The following is an 8,871-nucleotide window of genomic DNA, read 5'->3' as shown; positions in this document are numbered from 1 at the left end:
ATGCATGTCCTGCACTCCCCTCCCCATCCCCGGGCCTGGTACCTCATAGGGCCCACTGGGGCTCAGTGAACCCCAGCTGGCTTCTCAATCTGTCCCTCTTAGCACTGCCCCCACCCTGATCCACCTGCACCCTCGCACCAGACACAAAATACCCTCCTCAGCTCTCCCACCCAACACAGTCCCTGATCTCAGCCCCCCGAACCTCCCCACAGGCCCCTCCCGGAACCTGACCTGAGTTCCCTGGGAAGCTGGCCACAGGGCCCGCCTTCCATCTCTGGCCCAGGCTGGGCCCCTGTAAATGCCCTTTTGGCTGCCCTGGTGCCCGACCTCAAAAGCCTCCCTTAGCCACTTACACGCCTCCGCAAGAGTCCCAAACATGCGGCGTCCCGGCCTACGGGTCAGACCGCTGTGATCCGCGTGAGCACTGGAGCGGCTCTGTGCGGCCTGGATCTGTCGGCAGGCATCACGGCGGTCCAATCTAGGCCACGTGCTGCCCCAGGGCCGGGGACGCTGTCCTCCTCCCAGCCCCCACCCAGGCCTTGCTGCCACCCCGCCGCAAGAATGGCTCAGTAGTAAGAGACAGGACCCAGAGGGCCAGGGACCTGGTCTTCAAAGGGGCAATGAAGGGGCAGGAGTGACCCCACGAGGTGCTGCCAGCCTCGAGGCAGGGACGGCCAGGGGATGCCTCCATGTCTCTGCGCTGCTCAGAGACTGCGCACCCCGCGCCATGAGGACACGGGGAGGGCTGGCCTCTGCAAAGTTCAGTCCCACCCGGGGGTCCCGGGGATACTCCGTCCTTACAGCAGCTCACTTTCAGGCTCGGAGCAGGGGGCATCACCACGTGAGGATCCTTGATCAAGGCTATCCCTCCTCTCTCTGGCCTCAGTCTCCCTGCCTGTGCAGGGGCTGGTGCCCTTTTCCCAGCAAGAATCCAGTACCGCCTTCTCCTTGCTCCTCCCAGGCCCTAAATATACTGTGTTCCTTCCCGCTTAGCAAAACCTCAAACTTTCCCACAAACTCATGCATAGTGGGGGTCGGTGGGAGGCAAGGCGGCTAGGATTCATCGAGGGACAAAGAAACGGGTCTGGATTTTTTTCTTCTGAATCTGGCACCTTTCACTTACAAAGCAGTGTTCACTTCATAGAGATCACTGCATGTTCACTTCATAGAGATCACTGCATGTAGGTACGAGAAAGTAAAAGGCGAGGATGTTTAACGAAGGCCTTTCAGCCAGGCTGGGTAAGCATCTCTGGGGCCAGAGCCCTACCCAGAGCCCTTGAAGTCATACCGAACTGTGCTTTTTGGGACCCAAAGAATGCACAGCTGTCAGCGGCTGGCAGTGGGGGGAGGAGGGCGTGAGGGTAGGGACAGGCCCTCAGGAGAGTGAAGGTCACACCCACCCCAGGTAGTGGGGAAGTGACTTGATGAGGCTTGATCAGAGGGGACCAGGGTGCGTCTTCTCTCCCCACGACAGAGGCATGCCTCCCTCACCCCACGATGCCTCTCCTAGGAATTCACCTTCCAGCCAGCAGGGCGAACTGACGCTGCCTAATTCCATTTGCTGCAGCAGTGCTTGTAAAAGCCAAAGGCTGGAAACATCCCAGCTGCCCGTCCAGGGGACGGCTTCAGTAAATTCTGGTGCAGGGGGGCCACAGAATGCTCTGGTCCCGACCAGAGCCCTCCCCAAGCCATGGCACCGAGACAAAAGGAGCAGGGTGCAGAACAGGGAGGCTGTGGACGCTTCCATTTGTATGGGGGGAAATACACAAACAGGGAACACTTCTGGAAAGCTGGTAGCCGTGGCTGCCTTCGGGGGAACTAGGTGGCTGGGGGATGTGATGGGAAGGAGCGTTGTCACTGTCGGTCCTTGATGCCTTTTAAATTTTGCCTCATGTGCATAAATTGCACATTTTAAACCCTCAGGCCTGCATTGGAGGGGAGCTGGTCAAAGGCCAGGTCCCTTCTGAATGGTGGTCAGGAGCTGCCTTCACGGCAAACACTGCTTCTCGGAGTCAGGAAGCCGATGCGGCCGGCATCTGTCACACCCGTGGGCGAGCCTGATGTGCTCTTAGCAGAACCCATCAAACGGGCACCCTGCCCATCCGACTTTGCTCCCGGTGCTTGTAAAGCACTCGTGGCCCTGCAAGCCCTGTATCATCGATAATAACGACTGGCATTTATGGAGCACAGACTTGGTGCGAAGGACCGTCCATGTGTCTTAGCACATCAAATCCTGCCAGCACCCCTCTACGGCAGGTGCTAATGTCACCCCTACGTTACTGCAGAGAGAACCCAGAGGCTGGGACATGACCGAAAGAGCTTGTCAGCTCTCATTATTGATTTGTCACCATTGCTGTAGTGGGGGCGGCAGTCCCATGGCGCGCGCATGGAGGAGGGCGAGGGTTGCTGTCCTTGTAGAGCCACAGAAGAAGCCAGGTCTTTCTCGTTCACAAAGATGGTGCAGCCCTCGGCATGTGAACAGGGTGGGGGGCCATGGGCTCTGCTCCAGCCCTACCACTTTCCAGTGGGATCTCAGTCAAGTTCTGTCATGGGGTCTCGGTTTTCTAACTCATCTGAAGGGAAAACAGTACTTCAGTTTCATGTGACACTCAAACGGTAGAAGGGTGGTAAGCTCTTATTGAAAAATACAGACCGTTTATGGAAGTGCAAAGTTTGCATGTTGGCCCTGACCTTTCCTTTTGGGAGAAAGGAGCCCCAGGGTGAAAAGCATCCCTCTGCGGGCCCCAGGTTTCCTGCCAGCTGCTTCTAAAAGCCCCTGGAGGGCAGGGGCCTTGGGCATGTTCTGTCCACCCCTGGCTTGAAGAAATTGAGAGCAGGGGCCCGGAGAGGGTGGGCCAGCTTTGGACCAAGGTGGCATGTGGATTCGTGCATCACGCACGAGTCACTAACAATCACAGGTGCCTGTTTCTCCTCCTGCCGCCACCCAACCCAGCAGCAGATTCTGGGCTCTGCTCTCAACCACTCTGGTCCCAGCCCCATCACTCTCCTCAGTGGCCTTCCTGCCTCCGACCTTGAGTCCCTCACTCCCACCCCCACTCCAGTCTGTTCCTCACCACAACAACCGGAGGGACACTGGTAATACCTAAGTCAGATCCTAATACTGCCCTACTCAGAATCCTCTCGTGACTCCCCATTTCCTCCAAGGAAAAGTCTAATTCCTTCCTAGGAGGCCCTGCATCTCCTTCAGCTCCACTGACCTCCTTGCTGCTCTAACCCCAGGGCCTTTGCACTTGCCAGGAGTGCCCCCGCCCCGTCCCAGATTTCCATGTCTGCTCAAATGTCCTAACCACCCCGCATTTCACTTGACACTCTCCATCCCTAGCACTCTCCCGTCTCCCTTTCCTCGCTTTATTATTCTTCAGAGCACGTGTTACCACATGCCAGGCTCCCAACATTCATCATGTTTGTGTCTTCCTCTCTCACTGTAACGTCAGCTTGCTCAGGTCAGTAGTTTTTGTCTGTCAGGTTCTCTGCTGTATTTCCAGCATCCAGAGCAACGCCTGGTACATAGTTAAATGCACAGGACGTTTTTGTTGAAGGAATGAATGCCAAGCACCTTCTGGAATATTCATTCATTAAATAGTAGAAATATTGAATTCTGTCCCTCAGAGCCAAATATAGTCACCTGCACAGAGTAGATACTCAAAAAATGTTGATAATGATGGTGATACAACCAAAAGCCAGAATCTTGCCCAGATCCCACTTGTCCTCTGTTCCCAGGCTCCCTGCTTCTCTGGGCATCCCCTTCCTCTCCTCTTGGCCAACCCTCAGGGTCCAGTTCCAGGGTCTCTTCCTCCTTGATCTCCCATGAGGATTCTGCCCTCAGTGGGGAGCCCTCCTGCCTCAGGGATCCGCACAGACAGAAGAGGCTATTATACTACCCCTCCCCTCCCTCTCCCTTTACATCACCTACGACAGCCGTTTCTGAGTACCTGCTACGTGCCAGCCTCTTCATACCCTTCACCTCCAACCCTCGTAACAGCCCACTGAGATGGGCGGTGACCTGCCTCTCTTCTCTGAGACTCAGAGAGGTTAAATGACTCGTCCAGGGTCACACAGCAGGGAGGACACAGAGTCAGATCCAGGCCCCGGGGCCAGTCCTTCCCCTGCCCCCCATCAGGTGCCCAGTGCAGAGCCAGCCGTCCGTGGGTGTCACCCCAGCCTTCCCGGCCTAAGACATTCTCCCAAGGGAGTGGCTCGGCTCCAACCTGGGCAGGGCCATGGGAAGCCAGAGCTGCCTCGCCCTCACCCAGGGTGGTTTTCAGGTCCCACAAACACTCCCAGCAGCAGCCCTACTCCTCACATTACCCTGAGATGGCCAGGCTCACGGTGCCTGACTTGGGGCCACACCAGGACTCTTACCAGACCCTGCTGGGGCTTCAGATGCAGCAAGAAGGATCAGGGTCAGTTGTAAGGTGCTGTCCCTCCACTCCTCCTTGTGATGCACAACCCCTCATCATTCCAGTTTCTGCTGTTTTGTTCATGCCTTCCCTCCTGCCTGGGTGCATGCTGTCCTATCACTCACCTTCTCCCCAAAATAAAATAACCCCGCCTCCCTTCAAGGGCCAACTCAGCCCCACCCCCTCCAAGAAGCCTCCCCTGAATGCCCCAGCCCTCACCTACTTCCCCCTACACCCGGGTGCGGCTCTTACTCACACCTACGGTGAACCCCATCTTGCTGGTTCCCTCTGGACAAGTAGAGAAAATCCTGCTCCGTTAGCACAGCTGTTGAGAGCACTGCCCGTGGGGCTGCGGCTCTGCCGCTCACCGGCTATGTGACCTTGGGAAGTCGCTTAAACGCCCTGTGCCTCAGTTTCCCCACCAGCAAAATGGAGGCGAGGATACCAGCCCACGGGGTTATTGTGAAATGATGCCCAGGGTGCAAGAGGTACCGTGTTGACTGTGAGTATTATTATCAGAGGCTTTATTACCCATGCTTTCCAGAGCTGCAGAGCTTCCAAAGCAGGAGATGCCCATCTCTCTGGATGACTTCACACCCCCTTCTTTCTTTGGGCTAATGCCCCCAGAGACCGTTGCTGAAGACTGACTTGTGTCCCCACCAAATTCATATGCTAATATTTTACCCCCTCCCCGGTGTGACTGTACTGGGAGACAGGACTTTTAGGAGGTGATTAAAGGTAAATGAGGTCAGAAGGGCAGGGTCCCCATCTCATGGGATTGGTGTCCTTATAAGAAGAGGAAGAGAGAGGGGCGCCTGGGTGGCGCAGTCGTTAAGCGTCTGCCTTCGGCTCAGGGCGTGATCCCGGCGTTCTGGGATCGAGCCCCACATCAGGCTCCTCTGCTATGAGCCTGCTTCTTCCTCTCCCACTCCCCCTGCTTGTGTTCCCTCTCTCGCTGGCTGTCTCCCTCTGTCAAATAAATAAATAAAATCTTAAAAAAAAAAAAAAGAAGAGGAAGAGAGAGGCTCTCCCCGTCTCCCTCTGCGCACGTACTGAGGGAAGTCCACGTGAGAACCCAGCGTGAAGGCAGCCATCTGCAAGCCAGGAAGAAAGGCCTCACCAGGACCCCAACAAGACAGCACCTTGATCTGGGACTCCCAGCCTCTGGAACTGTGGAAAATAAATAGCCGGTGTTCACGCCACCCAGTCTATGCTGTTTTGTTCTGGTAACCTGGGCTCAGATTCCCTTCCATGACTGTTGGGCCTCACCTGGGACCCCCAGGTCTCCAGGCACCCTGTGAAAAGAAGACCGCAGGCCTGGTGTCCTCTTGCCTTCTCTTTGGCTGTAAAATCCAGGCCCCCCGACCTCCATCTCCTCTAACGTAAGGTCCGTGGGGCAGTCCCCAAGGGGCCCTTCCTTCAGAGATGAGTCCCAAGGTAGGAAGGAAGGAGAGGATGGAAACACAAATGGGGAAACTGGGGGAGACAGAGCCTGGGTCTCCAGTGAGGCTGGAGAGCTCGAGAGAGGCTCAGGGTTGGGGGCACCAGGTAGGCTCATCCTTGCTGGAAGACGTTAAAGCCAACGAGTAAAGCCATCCCACCTCAGCCACCCTGGGGGCCTCTCCTCTCCTCCTCCCTCGACTCTGACCTTTGGCTTTTACCCTCCCTACCCTCTCCTTCTTCCTCCAGCCCCAGACCCTCTCTCTCTCCTCCAGAAAACCATCCCTAAAGGCAGCCTCCACCCTGTACCCTCCAGTTCCCAAGCCAAGTGGATGAGAAACATGTCATCCAGCCTGTCCATCTCCAGGGAGCCCCTAGGACAGTGCAGACTCCACAGGGAATGAGGCCGGCCTCCGCCATGGAGCCTACACTCCAGGGCAGGCAGGAGGCCAGGAAGTGAATACGTACCACCTTCCTCACTATGTGGTGACACAGGTAGGGGAGGAAGTCAAGCAGGGTAAGAGGGGGTCGGGAGCGGCCCTCAAGCAACGGCGGGGGAATGGTGTATACCCCTCCTGGTGGGCCACGCCTGAGGTGGTGCTCCAGGGGCTCCCAGAGGCCCCCAGAGGGACTGTGCCTTCGTTGCCCACAGGAGGGACAGGACAGGGTGTCTCGCCTACTGTTTCCAGGAATCACCTCTCCAATCATATCCTTGTCTCCGGGTCAGCCTCTTGGGCAGTCCAAACCATAACACCACAGATGAGGAGGCAGGAGTGGGAGCTGGCGATAGACAGGCCTCCATCCTCTCCATTCTGGGTGCTTCTCTCCTCGAGACCAGCCATCCCACGCGTGGCTCGTCTGAGAGGGTCGGTCCTGTCCTGAGCCCTCGGCCCCGTGGCCTCCTGGACGGCAGGGACCAGGTCTGCCTGCTCTGACGGGAGGCCCGTAAGGGGTGCACGCCATGCTTTCCGGACGGCATAGAACTTCGGGACGAATTCGGACCTGGAGGCAGGTGCCCCGTGTCTTTAGTGCGACCGGGGGTGGGACACGTGCAGCTCATCTTCTTCCCCTTCCTGGCCCCATGGGGAGAGGCCAGCCCCAGCTTTGTTCTGCAGCCCAAGTCCTTTCAGGGCAGCTCTGAGCTGCGCAGTGAGGGAGACAGAACCCCCCCACCCCATGGAGCTGACATTCTAGAGAGGCCGGACAGACAAGAAACCAGATGAATAAGGAAATGATGAGGTGTGTCGGATGGTGACGAGTGCGGTGGAGAACAAGGCAGGGAAGGGGACAGGGGGCGACGGTGGCACCTAGCAGTCACGCTATTTTACACACTGTGGTCAGAGGCCATTGTCAGGAAGCGACATTCGCGTGAAGACCTGAAGGAGGCGAGGGAGGGAGCCATGCAGGCATCTGGGGGAAGCGTATCCAAGCAGAGGGAACAGCCAGAGCTGGGGGGGGGCTGAGGTGTTAGCATGGCTGCCGGGGTTGAGGGGGAAGGGGGCTGGGGTTGAGGGGGAAGGGGGCTGCGTGGCTGGAGCAGAGTGAGTGAGGGGGAGGGGGAAGGGAGGAGGTCAGAAAGGCTGAGACAGGGAGGCTGGGGCAGGAGGCCGATCCCATGGGGCCTTGTGATTCAGAGTGGGACCTCTGACTTTTTCCCCCAGAGTGAGCTGGGAGCCCCTGCGGGGTTTGAGAAGAGGTGGGATGTGATTGGGCTTAGGTTTTAAAGGGTCCCTGGCTGCTGGGGGGGAAGCAGAGGAGAGCGGGGCAGGAGACCGGCTAGCTGTGGCTGCAGTCCTCCAGGTGAGAGAAAGCACCAAGGCGCTCACGCTGGAGCGAGCCTGGAAACACTCTGACGCTGGAGCCAACGGGATTTGCTAACGGCTAGGATGAGAGCAGGAGACAGAGAAGGAGTCATGGCCTGCGCTGGGGTCCGGGCCTCAGCAGCCAGCAGGTGGAGTGCTATGTCCTGAGATGGGGAGCAGAGCAGGACCTCGGTTTTGGAGCCCTGAGATGCCTCCTGGCTCGCCCCCAGAGCTCCTGCACAGGGGGCCTGCGAGGAGGGGCCAGCCTCAGGCCAAACTGCCCCTCCAGCCTGTCCCAGGGCCCCAGGCCCTGGCTAAACCCCAGGCCTCCGAGTGCCTCTGGGGCCTCCTTTCAACGCCCTTCTGACATGGGGAAGACGGACACGGGGAAGCTGAGTCTCAAACTGGCTTCCACTGTGGGCCCACTGGGTGCAATGGAGTAGAATTGGGGAATGTGCTCCAGGAGGCCATCCTGGAGGCATCTCTGCCCCTGGGTCTGGGGAAAAAGAGAGACACAGAGCAAGCAGAGGCCCCAGGGACATGTGGGGCAGAACACAAGGAAGAGGGGGAAAGTGGCCTAGAGGAGGCGGGTGAGGCCTGGAGGGTCTGGGGAAGGACAGCTCCTTTCAGCTCTTGCCCAGAGCACTTCCCCTCGGGGCCTCACCAGCACCTTGTTCTGGCTGGGATGGAGGCAGGCCCGGCTACAGAAGGTGAGGCAGGCCAGATGCCCATGCCAGCTCCTGGGTTGTGTGTGTGTGTGTGTGTGTGTGTGTGTGTGTGTGTCCTCTAGCTCCCCCCGAAGGACAGAGATGAGCAAAGAGGGTGGCAGTGTTCAGAGGAGGAGGGGGGAGCAGACGGTGGGAATGTATACGGGTTACTTGGCCACTGGCTCCCGGGCAGATCGACATCCCCCACCTTGTCTGGCCTTCTCACCCCCAGGCCCTGAACCCCAAGGCAGAAGCCCCCTTTGCCTAGTGCTCAGCAGGTACAACTAATGTTTGCAGAGATGAACGAGCTTCTTGGCAACTCGACCCCCCACCCCATCACAGGCCCAAGGATCCCTCCCTGGGGATCTGACCCCCATGTGCCCAGGGAAACAGGAAGCCCCATAGTGTGCTGCCAGGGCCCAGCCAAAGACCCAGCCAGGCTCTCAGGGTAGACTGGATGGAGAAGGAGGCAGACCCTCGGCTGCATCAGGCACCTGCAGC

Source organism: Ursus arctos, unplaced genomic scaffold (assembly GCF_023065955.2).
Source record: "Ursus arctos isolate Adak ecotype North America unplaced genomic scaffold, UrsArc2.0 scaffold_31, whole genome shotgun sequence".
NCBI classification, from domain to species: domain Eukaryota; kingdom Metazoa; phylum Chordata; class Mammalia; order Carnivora; family Ursidae; genus Ursus; species Ursus arctos.
Note: the sequence above shows the minus strand (reverse complement) of the source record.